The sequence below is a fragment of the Salvelinus alpinus genome, chromosome 18 (genome assembly GCF_045679555.1).
Source record: "Salvelinus alpinus chromosome 18, SLU_Salpinus.1, whole genome shotgun sequence".
In the NCBI taxonomy this organism is placed as follows: domain Eukaryota; kingdom Metazoa; phylum Chordata; class Actinopteri; order Salmoniformes; family Salmonidae; genus Salvelinus; species Salvelinus alpinus.
This window is the reverse complement of record NC_092103.1, coordinates 24,909,489-24,929,762: the sequence shown is the minus strand read 5'-3', so window position 1 is coordinate 24,929,762 and position 20,274 is coordinate 24,909,489. Positions and strand designations below refer to the sequence as shown.

At 41.2% G+C, this 20,274-nt stretch overlaps 1 pseudogene; it reads left to right on the top strand.

Moving 5' to 3' along the window:
* The first annotated feature begins 4,432 nt into the window (after positions 1-4,432).
* LOC139543427 (endoplasmic reticulum mannosyl-oligosaccharide 1,2-alpha-mannosidase-like) lies at positions 4,433-16,755 on the top strand (annotated as a pseudogene).
* Positions 16,756-20,274: the final 3,519 nt, after the last annotated feature.

The following is a 20,274-nucleotide window of genomic DNA, read 5'->3' as shown; positions in this document are numbered from 1 at the left end:
AACCTCAAAATGATAACCTTAATTCATTTCTGTTTCAGGAAATCCAGACAAGCATTGACTATTTGACAAATTATTACATGAACCTTTTCTTAATAACATTATCTCTATGACAAATGTCAAAGAGCATAGCAACGTACTGTTACTGCTAAAATCATTTTCAAAATTAGTTCATACTCCCTTATTTTACTGTCGACCTCTCGGAAGAGTTTCCAGATCAGGAAGTTAGCACCCTAACCCCTCGCAGAATCCCACACTCCAGTATCCCAATCTGGTGAAATTTGTATCGAAACAAAAACACAAATGGAAATCAGCAATTCACATATCACAATCCATTTGGAGTAACTGTCATCCCTATTTAACATATATTTTTCCTTCTATATGCAGACTGAACAAAGTACATTTGTATATTTACCCAAAGAACAAGACCCCAGGGAATTGGTCATTTTCCCTTCGAACACATGATTCACATCGTGATTCAAAAACAACATGTTAAATCCAAAATATACAAATTCAAATAACCAATGAACTTAGAATTCTTGATAACTCCATAAGGAAATAATAATATCTCACAAAGTAATGGAAAAATTGAACAGAAACTGGTGTTTCTCATTCATTTTATAATTAAATCCCACCTGATTCTATCATTTCTAGTGAGATTGATCAGGCCTCACCAGAAAGTCAGGATACAGGGCATTCGACACCATTAAATATTTCCTCTCCCTTTTCTTTCCCTGTCCTTCAGAAACCGTTTCAAAATCTTCCCCTTCCCCAAGACCCCATCCAAAATAAATCCCACAGTATCAACACCACTAACGCATATTCGTAACCGTTTTGCCAGCAGCTCTTCGTTGTACTTCAGGCATTGCACTGTTTATGACTTCAAGCCTATCAACTCCCGAGATTAGGCTGGTGTAACCGATGTGAAATGGCTAGCTCTGAGACTTGGAGTAGCTGTTCCCCTTGCTCTGCATGGGTAACGCTGCTTCGAGGGTGGCTGTTGTCGATGTGTTCCTGGTTCGAGCCCAGGGCGAGGAGAGAAATGGAAGCTATATTGTTACACTGGCAATACTAAAGTGCCTATAAGAACATCCAATAGTCAAAGGTATATGAAATACAAATGGTATACAGAGAAATAGTCCTATAATTCCTATAATAACTACGACCTAAAACTTCTTACCTGGGAATATTGAAGACTCATGTTAAAAGGAACCACCAGCTTTCATATGTCCTCATGTTCTGAGCAAGGAACTTAAACGTTAGCTTTCTTACATGGCACATATTGCACTTTTACTTTCTTCTCCAACACTTTGTTTTTGCATTATTTAAACCATATTGAACATGTTTCATTATTTATTTGAGGCTAAATTGATTTGATTGATGTATTATATTAAGTTAAAATAAAAGTGTTCATTCAGTATTGTTGTAATTGTCATTATTACAAATAAAGAAATAAAAATCGGCCGATTAATCTGTATCGTTTTTTTGGTCCTCCAATAATCGGTATCGTATCGGCGTTGAAAAATCATAATCGGTCGACCTCTAACCCCAACAGGGCATAAAACCAACCTCTCTTTATTGCTAATCCCTTTTGAGGACTCAAACCTCTTCTAGCACAAAAATAGAGGCCTTAAACCTTTAAATAGCGGACTCGAACCCCTATAATAGAGCTTGTTCAAACCTTCATACACACCTACTCACACCCTGTGCTCTCACGGCCACTGCGACTGGGCCTTTCACCCTCTCGTTACAGGTTTAGCAGGGAACCAACCTCACCCAGGATTTACCCCCTAGGACTTACCTTTTGCAGATTCTAAACTGCTCAGGCTTACCTTCTAGGACTCACCCTATTCTTATAGTAGTCACAGGAACTAACCCACCTGGGATTTACCCCCTAGGACTTACCCTACAGGTACCAGCCTGCTCGAGTTTACCTTCCGGGACTTGCTCTATACTTATTGTACTGGCAGGGACCAACCTACTATGGATTTACCATTGACTTTATAGTATTGGCAGGAACCAACCTACTAGGGATTTACCCCCTGGGACTTACCCTATAGGTACCAGCCTGCTCGAGTTTACCTTCCGGGACTTACTCTATACTTATAGTACTGGCAGGAACCAACCTACTATATACCACAAAGCTACGACCGGTCGTAACACAATGGGCCTACTAAATAAACTCAGGCTTTCGAGGTCCGTATCCTATAACTGGTTCAGCCTCCCCAAGATGTCAGAATTAGTGAGAACAGGTGTAGGAACTGTCCCTACCTTATTTCTGGTGCCGGCTCCTGTTTCACTGATTCGGAATCTCTAGTTCGACTGCAAACCGTGGTGAACCCTGCTCGCAGCGCCATCTGTTAGGTCATAATTCTCTGAGTAAAACACTCAACGGACATTATGAAAGCTTAACCAAGTGTATTTCTTCCCAGAAGGTCAATACAGCTGCATTCAGACAAAACATGTTTCCACCACCAATTTAGGCACTCCCCCTCTCCAATCTTTACATCAATTATGGTTCGACAGGACGAGGGTAATAGGGTAATAAATCATAATTTCTCCCTTAAGGGGATCTGACCTGACCTCAACCCCTCATTTGCCTAATCCACAGCTGTCCATCCGTATCCCCTATAGCAATCCTGTGACTTACTCTTGTCCATCCAACACATTACAAGGCCATCTGGCTCCTACAGATAACCATTAACTTCTGATATAAAAACCAGTCTCTATCAATCCTTAGATACGATATTTCTAAGTATAACGATGTTCCAAGTTCAACCCATAATCTAACACATTAAAGAAAACGCTTTGAGTTCTATTAGATAGATAGCTCTTCATCCAGAGATTTAAAAACCATAAGACATACGTTTTCTCAACAACAGGTTATGGTCAATAATATCAAAGGCTGCACTGAAAGCTCCCACAATGTTCTTATTATCAATTTATTTAAACCAATCATCAGTAATTTGTGTCAGTGCAATACATGTTGAGTGCCCTTCTCTGTAAGCAGTCTGTTGTTAATTTGTTTACAGAGAAATAGCATTGTATTTGGTCAAACACAATGTTTTCCAACAGGTTGCTAAGAGCTGGCAGCAAGCTGATATGTTTTCTGTTAGAACCAGTAAAGGCTGATTTACCACTCTCTTGGGTAGCGGAATGACTTTGGCTTTCCTCCAGGCTCGAGGACAAAGACTTTCCTCAAGGCTCAGATTAAAGATATGACAGGAGTGTCTATAGAGTCAGCTACCATCCTCAGGAGCGTTCAATTTAAGTTGTCAATGCCAGGAGGTTTGTCATTATTGATCGATAACAATAATTTCCCCAACTCTCCCACACTAACTTTACAAAATTCAAACTTGCAATGCTTTTCTTTCATTATTAGATTTTTTATGTTTGAGTACGATGGCTCACTGTTCATTGTTGGCATTTTCTGCCTAAATTTGCCCCCTTTGCCCATTAAGTAATCATTAACATTAAACGGTTTTGTGATGAATAAGCCATCTGATTCAATGAAAGGAGTTGAATTTGTCTTTCTGCCCATAATTTCATTTAAAGTACTCCAAAGTGTTTTTTCCATCATTCTTTATATCATTGATCTTGCCTTCATAATACAGTTTCTTCTTGTTGTTGTTGAGGTTAGTCACATCATTTCTCAATGTGCAGTGAATCAGCCAGTCAGATGTGCAGCCAGATATAAAAACCACTCCTTTTTCCCCATCTCTTTCAACCATTCAGTTTTTCATTTCCTCATCAATCCATGGAGCCTTAACAGTTCTAACAGTCAGTTTCTTAACAGGGGCATGTTTATCAATAATTGGAAGAAGCAGTGTCTGCATGCTCCTTATTAAAGACATCAGATCAAAAAAGATTTTTAACATCACCCACATAAGAGTCACAGCAAAATCTTTTGTATGATCTCTAACATACTATTTTAGGTCCATCTGTTGGAACTTTGGCTTTCATGGATTAAGCCACTATATTGTGATCACTGCATCCAATGGGTACCGATACAGCTTTACAACAGAGTTCTACATTATTAGTAAACATGTGATCGATACATGTGGATGATCTTGTTGCTGTAGTGTTTGTAAACACCCTGGTAGGTTGATTAGTAACCTGAACCAGATTACAGGCACTGGTTACAGTAAGAAGCTTCCTCTTGAGCGGACAGCTTGATGAAAAACAAGTTTCTGGTCCCCAAGAAAGTAGACCTCTCTGTTTACATCACATACTGTCATGATTAACCACATTTGATATAGAATTAATATCTATTGACCAATCAGGGTCATTCTGCTGTAATACTGTTCTTACTATTTGTTTACAGTTTGATATCCTTTATAATTTGTGTGTTGTTTGTTTCATGCATGTAGCTGGCGAGGGGCCATGATCGAGGCTGACCAGGCTACAGAACGCCCACCCTCTGCACATGAGAAGGATGCAGCTGTGCCCGCTGTACCAATCAACCCTGAGGACGCTGCCCCACTGGCACGAGGTAAGTCTCTGCCACACGCACCATCTCATACCCTCAACCATAATGTACATCCTTACCCACTCCACAGCTTGAACAGTTGTGTTTTTGGCTTCACAAATATGCACTACCGTTCAAAAGTTTGGGGTCACTTAGAAATGTCCTTGTTTTTGAAAGAAAAGCACATTTTTCGTCCATTAAAATAACATCAAATTGATCAGAAATACAGTGTAGACATTGCTAATGTTGTAAATGACCATTGTAGCTGGAAAGGCCAGATTTTCTATGTAATATCTATATATTTCATAGAAAATGTCTGTTTCTCTCTCTCTCTCTCTCTCATATGCAAAGTTTAAGGAGGCGAGGAAGTGGGTGGAGACTGAGTTGTTGATCTCTAAGAATATGGACGTGAACCTGTTTGAGAGCACCATCCGGATTGTGGGAGTCATGCTGAGCACCTACCACCTGACTGGGGATGAGATGTTCCTGGAGAAGGCTGTGAGTGACATGGGAAGGAAGGCTAGGACAGATTGTCACAGGGCTACTAGACAAGAGTACGGTCTTTACTTCTGACTATACCTCCGTCTCTTGTTTCACACTTTAATTCCCCTGTTCCTTGGGACTGACACTATTATCAAAGCAGGAAAAATGCTCTTCTCTTCCCTTTAAGGATGAATAAGTCAGACAAGTACTTAATTCAATTAGCTAATTTACTAATGACTGTTGATGGTGATTGATACGTATTTTCTCGTCTTTTCTTCCCTTCTGCTCCTGTAGAAAGATATTGGGTTGAGGTTAATCCCTGCCTTCGAAACCCCCTCCAAGATCCCCTTCTCTGAGGTGAACATTGGGAAGGGCACGGCCCACACACCTCGCTGGACGTCCGACAGCACCCTGGCCGAGGTCACCAGTGTCCAGCTGGAGTTCAGAGAGCTCAGGCGTCTTACCCACGACCCTCAGTACCAGGTGAGGCCAGAGAGAGGTGCTCTGTGCCTCCTGTGGGTCATGTTGTGTTGTCTGGGTGTAGGCTAAGTCTGTCAACAATTCAAGTCAACTAGGAAGACATATTGTGTTTTTTTGACAGACAATGATCTCCATTATCTGTCAACGGATGACCCCCATTGAAAAACCAACCTTGGTTGAATCCGTAATTTCTGGACACAAAATATCTGTCTGACCGCATAGATTGAAGTTAGAGGAGTTTAACTCATTATTGCATAGTTTTGACCTTGAGAAGGTTTTCCTTTGCAAAATGTTTTTCTACCGTGTGCCCTAAAAATAAAGTCTTTATCAACCCGCAAATGCCTCCCTAGGAGGTGGTGATGAGGTGATGAGGCTGATCCATAAGCTGCCAGGGAAACATGACGGCCTGGTGCCAATGTTCATCAACACCAACAGCGGCCAGTTCACCCACAAAGGAGTGTTCACCCTGGGGGCCTGGGCAGACAGCTACTACGAGTACCTGCTTTAACAGTGGATACAGAGAGGCAAGACTGAACCAGAGTAAGCACCTTTCTATACTGTTAGCAAATTCCTGGATATCCTGGTTGGAGGATTCCAGATTTCTTGCTTATTCCCTTGATTTTTTGAACCTGGGAGTTAAAGAAATGTTGCATTCTACTGTATATTTGGTTCAATCAGATCACATGATCACATTCGCGTTGAGGAGACTTGTCTTGCAGCATTACAGATAAACTAATAGAGATGTATGGGTGTGTTATACTCAGTCTGTTGGAGGACTACCTAGAGGCAGTGGAGGGGGTAAAGAAGCACCTCCTGAGAACCACGGGCCCCAGCAAGCTGACCTTCATAGGGGAGCTCAACCACAACCGCTTCAACACTAAAATGGTGAGTGAGAGACTATATCAGGGGTGTCAAACTCTTCAACAAAGAGTTCTTCAACAGTGGTGGGAAAAGTACCCAATTGTCGTACTTTAGTAAAAGTAAAGATACCTTAATACAAGTGAAAGTCTTCCAGTAAAAGTATTTGTTTTTATATATACTTAAGTATCAAAAGTAAATCTAATAAATCATAAAGTATTTTAAAAAGTATAAATCATTTCAAATTCCTTATATTAAGCAAACCAAACGGTACCATTAAATGTTTTATGTACGGATAGCCAGGGGCACACTCCAATACCATTTACAAACAAAGCAAGTGTGTCTCCTAGATCAGAGGCATAACCAGGGATGTTCCCTTGATAAGTGTGAATTGGACCATTTTACCAGGTAAGTCGACTGAAAACACATGGTCATTTACAGCAATGACACAGGGAATAATTACAGGGGATGAATGAGCCAATTGTAAGCTGGGGATGATTAGGAGACCGTGATGGTATGAGGGCCAGATTGGGAATTTATCCAGGACACTGAGGTTAACACCCCTGCTCTTACAATAAGTGCCATGGGAGCTTTAGTGAGCACAGAGTCAGGACACCCATTTAACATCCCACCCAAAAGTCACCTCTAGCACTGAGATGCAGTGCCTTAAACGAATGCCCCAATCACTGCCCTGGGGTATAATTTTTTTATACCAGAGGAAAGGGTGCCTCCTACTGGCCCTACAACACCCCTTCCAGTAGCATCTGGTGTCCCATCCAGGGACCAGCCCTGCTTAGCTTCAGAAGCAAGCCAGCAGTGGGATACAGGGTGGTATGCTGCTGTTTCTGCTTGTCTGTCCTCCTGATAAGCATTTGTATTTGTATTTATTAAGGGTCCTCATTAGCTGCTTCCAAGGCAGAAGCTATTCTTCCTGGGGGTCCAGCAACATTAAGACAATTAAATGCAACTTAACATATTACATGACATTACATTTCATAACACTTTTCACAACACAACAAGTGTGTTACAATATAAAATCCATTTGTATGTGTGTCTGTGTGTTTCTTCACAGTCCCCGCTGTTCCATAAGGTGTATTTTTATCAGTTTTTTAAATCTGATTCTACTGCTTGCATCAGTTACCTTTATTTAACTAGGCAAGTCGGTTAAAAACAAAATCTTATTTACAATGACGGCCTACCCCGGCCACGCCTTACCCAGACAATGCTGGACCAATTGTGCGCTGCCTATGGGACTCCCAATCACAGCTGGTTGAGATACAGCCTGGAATTGAACCAGGTCTGTAGTGACACTTCTAGTACTGAGATGAAGTGCCTTAGACTGCTGTGCCACTTGGGAGCCATGGCTCTATGCAGTACTGTGTGCCTCCCATAGTCTGTTCTTGATTTAGGGATTGAAAATGTAACAAGTACTTTTGAGTGTCAGGGAAAATGTATGGAGCAAAAGGTACATTATTTTCTTTAGGAATGTAAAAAATCAGAAATTAAAAAACAAAACTAGGATGTTAGAACATTGAAGACACATTATTTAAGGAATTCCTGTAATATTAGATGATAACAATTTTGGGGGGATCAATACAGCAAAAAGATATTAGGCCGGGTTAAAGTATATTGAGTTCGTACCCCGTCCCCCCAACACAGCCTTACCATGCATGTACTATGTGTGTACAATAAATACTCACCACCTCTCTCTGTCTTCCCCCACCTCCCTCTTTGTCCTCCCCCTCTCTCTGTCTCTCACTCTCTCTGTCTTCCCCTCTCTCTCTTTCTCTCTCTTTCTATGTTCTCCCCTCTCTCTACCCTCCTTTTCAGGACCACCTGGTGTGTTTCCTGCCTGGCACTCTGGCGCTGGGTGCCTACAATGGGCTGCCAGAGGACCACATGGAGCTATCCCTGCAGCTGATGGAGACGTGCCACCAGATGTACGTCCAGATGGAGACGGGCCTGAGCCCTGAGATCACCCATTTCAACCTGCAGCCTTACGAGTGGCGAGACATCGACGTGAAGGTGGGTTCTACTGGGAGAATATTGGGGCATCCCAAATGGGCACCCTATTCTTTATTTAGTGCACCACATAGAGAATATGGTGCAGTTTGGGACGCAGACAATATGTATCTGTGAGATATAGAGAGGTATTTAGTTTCTACTGTGTTTCTTTCAATCTTTGTTTACTTTGCTGCTCATTTTATTTCTGTGTCTTGCACTAATCCCTGTCTAGAGATTTGGAGTGGCAGAGTAAAAGGAGTCATGTGTGGCTCCAGGGTGTAATAAAGCTGAAAATATATCAGATACACTGGATTTTTTCCCCTCCCTCACTGCTGGAATTAACCCTCTCAAACTTGCTCCCCAAATACTTCTCGTCAGTTCACAAGATCTTTATTTTATTTGTTATATTTGGTTTAGGAAGAGCTGCTACAGCATACAAACATCATCAGTCAAAGCATAGAAAGATGTATATTTGCATCCACTTTACTGTCAATGTGTATTGTTGATTCTTAAATGGCACCATATTGCTTAAAAGTAGTGCACTATATAGACCATAGGCGGAAATCCCAGGGGGGACGGGGGGGACACGACCCCCCCATCCTGGGAAAAATATGATTTGTCCCCCCCAATCTATCACTGTAAACATAACTATGTAATTTCAATAATATTAATAATACGCAATGAAAGCAGTTGTGCTGATTATAGACACTTAATAGCGCCTTTTTAAGTTTCAAAAGATTGCGACCACCCCGCCCTTTGCCTCACAATGGTTTGATCCACTGCCAGTTCTTTAGCTGGCAAGGTAATAGAGGGTTCGTATCTACTGTCTGAAAGGCACATGTACGTAACTGACGTGAGGTTAATCCAGTCAATCGCGCCATAGCAATGTTTACATTTTTATGTTGGCAGGGTTCACACACTAGCTGAATTTGCAGAGCTAGCGCGCAAACTAAAGCAAACATTAACTAGCAAGCTAGCTAGTACCTATTCCATTAATGTGGCGTCGTCAAAGATGGAATCTTTGCTATCGTCAGTTTATTCCAAGATCAGCATGCAGCTGTAGTGCTTCAAAGTCCCTGTGATAAGGTTGGCGATAAACTGAAGTCCAAACTGAACAGAACTACACTCTCTTATACCATTGTCTTAAATATATTTAATGGTCTCGTTGCAAAAGCTAAATTGTCGCTAGTGAACTTTTTTACATTTATTTTATTTCACCTTTTTTTTTTTTTTGATTATGGCAAACACCACAGAAACGGAGTTGGTGCTCGCTAGCTTTACAAATTCAGCTATTGTTGGAAGCCAGCCAATATGAAACAAACTATATTAAAATTAGAAAAAGTTGTAGCATATGTTGTGTAAATGTGTGTGTGTGCAGCTAGACCGGCCAGCCAGCCAGCCAGGTAGAAAAATGGCAGAAAAAAGTAAAAAGACGGACATCAGAGTATTTTTCAGTACACCAAAACGCAAAGTAAGAACTCTAGTAGCCTAATATCTCAAAGACGAGTTGATAAAATGTTCATAAGAAAGAAGTGAAATGCTAATGGAATGTTTCACAATGATGTCATTAGGCAGAGCAGGCAACAGATGGCACACAGACAGCAGAGCTGGGGACAGATAGGCAGGGACAGACTGGCAGAGACAGGGAGTCTCAGGTAAGTTTGTTGAGTCTTTGTTTGGCAACATTATGAAAGGTTCTCAATTTTTTTTACTTGTAAAATAGGGACATAATTGGAAAATGCCATGGATACCCCCGCTCTCAACTTAAACTGATGACTAAACTAAGATTTGTTTATGGCAATGGTATTGCTGTTGTGATTAATTGTGTAGTTTTGGGTACCGGTAGTTAGGAGTACGGCAAACACCTTATTTCTTTTCTAGGAGACAGACTGAGTCAGTGAGGGTGGTGAAAGGGAAAGAGCCAGGGAGAGAGACTTCAGAGAACAATGTCACAGCCACGGCAGGACCAGGTGTCACCCTTGTTGCCAGCAGCACCAGTATAGGGGACAGTGGCACAGCATTGTCCAGTTACCTCAGTGATGGCACAAAACCATATCAGCCACACCCACAATTTTTGAACTGCAAACTCTTGCCAACAGAGTGTTGACGTTTCAAGAGGCCCCAAAGCACAGAATGAAATTCTGAACATCATGGCCAATACAATCATTCGAGGCATTGCAGCTGAGATTAGATCTCTTCCGATTGTACAATTTTCATTAATTGTTGATGGTACTCAAGATGTCTCTGGTGCTGAACAGGAGAGTGTCTTTTTGCATTATGTTGACCATGACCTTGTCCCTCACGAGGAGTTTATTGGGCTATACAGGGTGTCGGAGACAACAGGCGAGGGCATTGCGAAAGTGGCAACTGAAGTGTTGTTGAGGCTCAATTTGCCCATGTCTGGCTTACGTGGGCAGAGTTACGATGGTGCCTCAAACATGGCAGGAAAATACACAGGTGCACAGGCAATTGTGAGAAGGCAGCAGCCATTAGCCCTCTATGTCCATTGTGGAGCACACTGTGTAAATCTGATTACACAGGCTGGCTGCTCAGCCTCCCCACTGATCCGGGATTCCCTTTCTTGGGTCCATCAGTTAGGTGTCCTCTATGACCAGTCAGGAAAGTTTAAGAGCATGTTTGAATCAATTGCCACGTCCAAAGAAACACATCTGCCCACCCGGAAACCCCTATGTCCAACAAGGTGGACTGTGCGGAATACTGCTATTAGAGCTGTGCTAGGGCAGTATGAGCGGGTACTAAGCAGCCTAGAGGAGAGTAGTTTTTAGTACATGACAGTACACGACAGTACACTTACAAATTATTTATTTCATGTTATTTTATTTAAAATTGCATACTTTGTGCGACATACTTGTCCATAGCTGCTGTTTGAAGAGTTGAGACACTGACTGAAGGATATTTTGTTTGATTTATTTGGGTTTTTCATTGAAGTAGTTATTTTGCTTTTAGAACTGTACTTATTTTAAGCTTTTTGTTCTTGTAAAGATATTGTAGTAGACTCAGGCCAGTGGCACATTTAATGACTATATAAACGTATCAGAAAAAGTCAAATTAAAAGGTCAATTCAATACGGAGACTAACTTTGTGATGGTTCTCAATGGAGATTATTTTAGATGAGATCACACCATGTTCATTGTATTTATGAAAACTACACCCATACAGTGTACAGTACCATTGCTACCTACTGGCCTTTCTTGATATTGCTAGTTGTAAGTACGAATACCTGCATACATACTGGACTGGTAAGGAGCACTGCTATAACTATTATTAGTAGTAGTATTATAATGATTTAAACATTTGAACAAGTTGGTTAAACCCTTCAGTTAACTACTGTACCTATCAATTATTCAGTTGTAGGAATTATGGTTCCTCAATATACATTTAACATATTACAACGTAGGCTATGTGTTACAGCACTACTTTTGGTGTCCCCCTCAGGAATTGCTCTTGAGAAAATGTAATGTAATTGTCCCCTCCAAGGTTGATATCAGATTTTCGCCCCTGATATAGACAATAGGGTGCAATTTCGGAGAGACACTATGTGTGTTTGCATGTCTTTTCTCGCGCAGCCTGCAGACAGACGCAATTTCCTGAGACAGTGGATAGTCTGTTCTACCTGTACAGATTCACTCAGGAAACTAAATACAGAGACTGGGGCTGGGACATTCTAGAGAGCTTCAACAGATACACCAGGGTGAGTCCAATGTCTTACGCCAGATAGCGCAACAGTTCTCTCTGGACTGATCTGTCTGATAACTTGCAAACTTTTATTGGATAGATCAAAAGTCATTTGGCAACAATATGCTGCATAACATTAGAAAATGTTACTAAAGTGACTTCGTCTAACAAACCCCCTGACAGTCAGAATTAATCTTAACAAAACTATAAACCTGTAGGCAATTTTGACGTTTTCTTAACTACCAAATTCTACATCAAGCTAACGAGTTTTGTAGTTGAGGAAGCACTATTTATTACGTATGAAATGCTAGCTAGCTTGGTTGTTAGCTGAGCTAGTCTCACTGTCTGAATTAAGAAGCCAAATGAGCTAAATTCTGAGAACAGTCCCGTAATTTTGTGCAGGTCAACTTTATTAGCATGCTGGCTAACTAGCTACCTTAAGGGCCATTTAAACAAGCTAGCACATTTATGTCAGTAAGCTGTGTACTGCTAAATACAACAAGTTTGATCAGTTGACAGACTTGTGCATGGTTTCAGATAGCCATTCAATCTGCCAGCTGGTTCATAGCGTGTCGATGCGAGAATGCAGTCATTTCTAAAAGCCAGATCCTACTTTCACGCGGATGCAGAGGAATCTTTATTGTTAAAGATTAGCGCTACGATTTGCATGATAGATGGCTCATGGCAATGCAGTCTGGTTAGAAAGACGCCATCTGTCGGAAGACAATAGGGTGAGTCTACTTGAAATTCACAATGACCATAATCATCTGAGCTGTGATACCAATGCCGCCTTCTCAAGGGATCCTGCATGACTCACTGTGGGGTTGTTCCATGTCATTTCAGCAAGCCATGACACCCACCATTTCAGATTGTTCTGAAATCATTTATGTATTTAAGAAAAGATAAGATTAGCATTCCTGCAACATTATTATTTTTTAAATCTAATTTGATCTCTGAGAAATTGAGCAAATTGATTGTTCCCAAATTGGCCATTTTAATTTATAGTATTCTAAAACATTCAATAAATAGGGTACTTAACATTCGATTTGGACCAAACTTTTTTCTAACAAGGAATTTCCCCAAAAAAATCAAAAGCCACCCCACTCCAATCCCACCCTAAAAATGAATATATAGTATCCGTTATCTATGTCTGACAAGTAGTATGGAGCTGTGGCTCTGAGTATTTTTCTTTCTTCATCCTATCTAATGTATTCTCATTTTTTCCCCCCGTTAGTCATTAAGGTTAGATTTATATCCCATCCTACATCCTGATATTACTAAGTTCTGAATGCTGCTGTTCCTACTTAGGTGATATTTATTTTAAGAACGTCTCAATATTAAAGGGATAGTTCACCCAAATTACAGAAAGACAGATTGGTTTCCTTACCCTGTAAGCAGTTTATGGACAAGGTATGAAGGCAACCCATGCTTTGGTTTTGTTTACCTGGACCATGTTTCAAATGCTACATTTTTATATCCAAATAATCTATAAGTTCATTGAGTTATACATCATTATTTTAAACTTCAGGATGATTTGGACATGAAGCGTGAACATGCTAATATAGGTACCATTGACCTGCATGGGATTTGTGCCACAAATGCTAAAAACAGTGGAAACAGAGGACACCAAAACCAACGCATGGATTGCTGTCATGCCTTATCCTTAGACTGCTTACAGCATAAACAAACAAATATGTATTTTTGTAATTTGGGTGAACTATCCATTTAAAGAAAAAATCACCTGGAACAGCATTATCTATTGGTCTGAACCTGGTAATATCAGGAGGTAGGATGGGACATAAACTTAACAACTTCAATAATTCATTTAGCTGAACAGGGTAAAAAAAAAAACATCACCAAAATCCTCTGGGAATACATTACATAGGATGAAGAAACAATACTTAAAGCTGCAGCTTCATAATACTTGTCAGACATAGAGAACTGATACTATATACTAGTTCTTGGGGTGGGATTGGTGTGGAGGGTCCGTATGTGGCTTTTGACCATTTCTTTGGTTTCCTCCTGTCTAACTCATTCGTTAGAAAAAAGTTTCTTCAAGTGCAGTCGCAAAAACCATCAAGGGCTATGATGAAACTGGCTCTCATGAGGACCGCCACAGGAAAGGAAGAACCAGAGTTACCTCTGCTGCAGAGGATAAGTTCATTAGAGGTAACTGCACCTCAGATTGCATCCCAAATAAATGATTCACAGAGTTCAAGTAACAGACCCATCTCAACATCAACTGCTCAGAGGAGACTGAGTGAATCAGGCCTTCATGGACTAATTGCTGCAAAGAAACCACTACTAAAGGACACCAATAAGAAGAGAATTGCTTGGGCCAAGAAACACGAGCAATGGACATTAGACCAGTGAAAATCTGTCCTTTGGTCTGATGAGTCCAAATTTGAGATTTTTATTTCCAACTGCCGTGTCTTTGTGAGACGCAGAGCAGGTTTTGTTCCCACCATGAAGCATGGAGGAGGAGATGTGATGGTGTGGGGGTGCTTTGCTGGTGACACTGTCAGTTATTTGTTTAGAATTCAAGGCACACTTAACCATCATGGCTACCACAGCATTCTGCAGTGATACGCCATCCCATCTGGTTTTCGCTTAGTTGGACTATAATTTGTTTTTCAACAGGACACCACCAGGCTGTGTAAGGGCTATTTGACCAAGGAGGAGAGTGATGGAGTGCTGCATCAGGTGACCTGGCCTCCACAATCACCCGACCTCAACCCAATTGAGATGGTTTGGGATGAGTTGGACCACAGAGTGAAGGAAAAGCAGCAGACAAGTGCTCAGTATATGTGGGAACTCCTTCAAGACTGCTGGAAAAGCATTCCAGGTGAATCTGGTTGAGAGAATGCCAAGAGTGTGTAAAGCTGTCATCAAGGCAAAGGGTGGCTAGTTTTAAGAATCTGAAATATAAAATATATTTTCATTTGTTTAACACTTGTTTGGTTACTACATGATTCCATATTTGTTATTTCATAGTTTTGATGTCTTCGCTATTATTTTACAATGTAGAAAATAGTAAAAAATAAAGAAAAACCCTTGAATGAGTAGGTGTGTCCAAACTTTTGACTGATACTGTATATGAATCCTATCAATTAAAATGGCAATTTTGGGTGCAATCAATTAGCAGGAATGCTAATATTATCTGTTTGTAACAACAGAAACAATTTCAGAACAGTCTGAGATGGTGGGTGTCGAAATCCTCTTGTGCTTTTTATGGTGGAACGACCCTGTGGTGTGGTGGCGAACAGTCAAAGACCAATACTTGTAGATTGGGTTTCATGTGGAGGAGTTTGGGTTTCCTGTCCCCTCATGCTCTGCTTCCTCTTCAGGTGCCAAGTGGAGGCTATACCTCCATCAGTAACGTGCATGACCCTGTGAACCCTGGTCCCAGGGACAAGATGGAGAGCTTCTTCCTGGGGGAGACACTCAAGTACTTCTACCTGTTGTTCTCAGACGACCTGGAGCTGCTCAGCCTGGACAAGTATGTGTTCAACACCGAGGCCCACCCACTACCCATCTGGCAATCTCCTCCGGTCTGAGACAGGACGTGATGTCATAGAGGAGTAGCTTACCACCAAGATCCTGGTTTGAACCTCCTTTCTAGGGTTTAGAAGCCAAACGGCTGCCTTCTTCTCAAGGGATCCGGCTTGACTCACTGTGGTGTGCCGGTGCACAGTCAAAGACTCTTCAATAGGCTTTCAAGTGGAGAACTTTGGGTTTATCCTGGGATCGGGGCGATGCCATAGAGCTGGTCTCTGTTGTACTAAGGATTTGTAATTTGAGAAGATGGGTGGCTTGCTGTTCAGTTCAAAAGAAACAAGACGACAGGTCTACGAAATTAACTTAAAATGAACTACATGTAGGTTTATTGCAGAGGTGGGATGACTAGGAGAGAAATTAGACTAAGCCTCCCCAGGTGCCTGTTTGATTATTTTCTAACACTGGACAGACAGTAATATCATCCTCTCCCTTCACGTCCCTGACGGGCTGACAAAGAATATGAAATATGGTGGAAATACCTAAAGTTGGTCATGGTTTTGCACAGATTGTTCCTGTACATTTTTGTTCAAGCATGAGTCACCTTGAAGAAGTGAATACTGAATACATCGGTTGGCATGTTGAGAGAGAACGCTCTATCTCAAGGCTCTTTCACTAGTCCCTCTCCTTGATAGGCATTACCACATAAATAGAATGAGTAGAATGGTCTCCATTCAAATCAATGATGCCGTAATGGGTGGACCTTGCGCCCATTTAACACTGATGGCCTGCACATGTAATGTCCTTGATCATTGTTACACTTGGGGCCACAGCGCACAATGACAGCTGTTTATTATGTACTTATGGTGAATGTGTCCTTTTTATTGATATTTGTTTTTTGATGTGTTTTTTGTGAGCACTTATGAGAAGTCTAACTGTCCCGTATCATGGGATTGTATGAAGGGTAATTGAGAGTGTAATGTCTTCTAGGCAATGAAGTAATGGTCAGTTTGGATAATGTGATTTATCCAATGCAGACATTTGTGTAGCTAAATAACTCAATATTGTTATGTGATGAGAATTTAATGCATATTTTATTTGGGCCAATATGTCTGTATCCGTCTCATCATGAGGGAGTTCAAGTTTATGCAATCGACTTGTAGGCTAGTCTCTCATGACTGAACTGTGAGATTTGGGTTCTGGGTTCCGAGATGCATCGACATGCCACTGCCTAATTAAAGTGATGTGCTGCCACACAGCATTCTCATGTTTTAGATGTTTCGCTTCTGGGTAGAATATTTTCTTGTTGCTTGAATTAAATCTACAAACCCAGACTCCTCATCAGTCAGAAGTATTAACAGAATTAGGCTAATGAACTACCAGAATTAATATAGACTAGTCAGTCCCTATGAGAAGGGTACTTGTTTTCTTGAGGTGTGGGTGATAATGGTTAAGGTTTTCCTTACAAGTTTCAGGTTTTATTAGTGCCTTCAGAAAGTATTCATACCACTTGACTTATTCTACATTACAGCCTGAATTCAAAATTAATTAAATCTTTTTTTTTCTCACCCATCTACACACAATACCCCATAATGACAAAGTGAAAACATGTTTTATATATATTTTTCACATTTATTGTGTTTGAAATACAGAAATATCAAATGTACATAAGTTCACACCCCTGAGTCAATACTTTTTAGAAGCGCCTTTGGCAGCGATTAGAGCTTCGTGTCTTTCTGGGTAAGTCTTGAAGAGCTTTCCACACCTGGATTGTGCAACATTTGCTCATTTATTAAATTAAGAAAATTCTTCAAGCTCTGTCAAATTGATTGGTGATCATTGCTAGACAACCATTTTCAGTTCTTTCCATAGATGTTCAAGTAGATTTAAGTCAATACTATAACTCGGCCACTTAGGAACATTCACTGTCTTCTTGGTAAGCAACAGATTTGGCCTTGTGTTTTTGGTTATTGACCTACTGAAAGGTGAATTTATCTCCCTGTGTCTGTTGGAAAGCAGACTGAACCAGGATTTTGCCTGAGCTTAGCTCCATTCCTTTTCTTTTTTTTATCCTGCAACACTCCCCAGGCCTTAACAATTATAAACATACCCATAACACGAAGCCACCACTATGCTTGAAAATATGGAGAGTGGTACTCAGTAATGTGTTGTATTAGATTTGCTGCAAACATAGCACTTTGTACTTTGTATGTACCTCGGCAAGACGGAGCTGCTCTTCCTCCCGGGGAAGGACTGCCCGTTCCATGATCTCGCCATCACGGTTGACAACTCCATTGTGTCCTCCTCCCAGAGTGCTAAGAACCTTGGCGTGATCCTGGACAACACCCTGTCGTTCTCAACTAACATCAAGGCGGTGACCCGTTCCTGTAGGTTCATGCTCTACAACATTCGCAGAGTACGACCCTGCCTCACGCAGGAAGCGGCGCAGGTCCTAATCCAGGCACTTGTCATCTCCCGTCTGGATTACTGCAACTCGCTGTTGGCTGGGCTCCCTGCCTGTGCCATTAAACCCCTACAACTCATCCAGAACGCCGCAGCCCGTCTGGTGTTCAACTTTCCCAAGTTCTCTCACGTCACCCCGCTCCTCCGCTCTCTCCACTGGCTTCCAGTTGAAGCTCGCATCCGTTACAAGACCATGGTGCTTGCCTACGGAGCTGTGAGGGGAACGGCACCTCCGTACCTTCAGGCTCTGATCAGGCCCTACACCCAAACAAGGGCACTGCGTTCATCCACCTCTGGCCTGCTCGCCTCCCTACCTCTGAGGAAGTACAGTTCCCGCTCAGCCCAGTCAAAACTGTTCGCTGCTCTGGCACCCCAATGGTGGAACAAACTCCCTCACGACGCCAGGTCAGCGGAGTCAATCACCACCTTCCGGAGACACCTGAAACCCCACCTCTTTAAGGAATACCTAGGATAGGATAAAGTAATCCTTCTAACCCCCCCCCCCCTTAAAAGAGTTAGATGCACTATTGTAAAGTGGTTGTTCCACTGGATATCATAAGGTGAATGCACCAATTTGTAAGTCGCTCTGGATAAGAGCGTCTGCTAAATGACTTAAATGTAAATGTAAATGTATTCAGGACATTTTTTTTTTTCAGTATTACTTTAGTGCCTTGTAAACAGGATGCATGTTTTTGAATATTTTTATTTTGTACAGGCTTCCTTCTTATCACTCTGTCAATTAGGTTAGTATTGTGGAGTGACTACAATGTTGTTTGTCCATCCTCATTTTTTTCCTATCACAGCCATTAAACTCTGTACTTAAATTCACCATTGGCCTCGTGGTGAAATCCCAGAGCGGTTTCCTTCCAAAGTTAGGGAGAACTGTATCTTTGTAGTGACTGGGTATATTGATACACCATCTAAAGTGTAATTAGTAACTTCACCATGCTCAACGGTATATTCAATGTATGTTTTTTTTAAATCTACCAATAGATGCCCTTCTTTGCGAGGAATTGGAAAACCTCCCTGGTCTTTATGGTTTAATCTGTGTTTGAAATGCACTGCTTGACTGAAGGACTTTACAGATAATTATATGTGTGGGATATAGAGATGAGGTAGTCATTCATTTTATTTCTATATTTTACACTATTATTGCACACTATTATCCATGCAACTTATGTGACTTGTTAAGCACATTTTTACGCCTGAACTTATTTAGGCTTGCCATAACAAAGTTGTTGAATACTTATTGACTCAAGACATTTCAGCTTTACATTTTTTATTAATTTGTAAAAATGTCGAAAAACATAATTCCACTTTGACAATATGGGCTATTGTGTATAGGCCAGTGACAAAAAAAATCTAAATTTAATCTATTTTAAATTCAGGCTGTAACAACAAAATGTGTAAAAAGTAAAGGGGTGTGAATAGTTTCTGAAGGCAACAAAACACTTACTTGCAGGTTCCTTCTCGAGAATGCAACAACAATAACAAATAATAAAATAATACACAAATAAAGTTCATGGCTCAGTAGAATACAATAAACATTTTAGCATAAGTATAATAGAGGAAGGATGGGGAAAAAACAGAACTCAGTAAAAGTGTGTCTCAATACAATACCTCACAGTGATGGGGTGCAAGAAACTGAACTAAATAGTGTGGGATGATGACATGCAGGTGTGTGAACAGGTGGTTAGAATTCCAGTGATTGGGATCTGGAGAGTGAGCTGGAAAGTGGGCTGCGTTCCGGGGATCTAACTGTTTGGGAGTGTGATTTGGACACAGACGTTACAAAGTGTTTTAAACTGTGAACAGTTCGTGGCTGGGGTGTGTGGGGTCCTTGGTGATGCTGCGGGACTTCCTCAGCCACCTTTTCATGTATATGTCCTGGAGGGGTGGGAACATAGTTAGTTAGGCATACAGTACGCCCAATCATGACATGGTTGTTTCCCCCAATTTGATGCTGTGCCTGCTGAAGCGATGTTAAGTCATTAGTTATTTTTGTAGAGCACTTTGGCCAGGGAGATGTCTCCTTATAGGTCCCTATTTTGGGGATTCAAGTAAAATATTGAGTGGGATTATGTGTAAATATTTTGTGGGCATTGTTTTTCAATTGTCTACTGAATGTTGTGATTGTGCTCCCCTACTGATATGTTAAGCAATGGTGTCACTTCTGCTTCCTTGTGCTTCTCCCAGTATGCAATATGTAAACCGTGAGGTGGAGAGATGGTGTGTGTCCCAAATGGCATCCTATTCCCTATATGGTGCACTACATTACCAGAGCCCTGGTCAAAAGTAGTGCACGATATAGGAAATAGGTTTCCATTTCA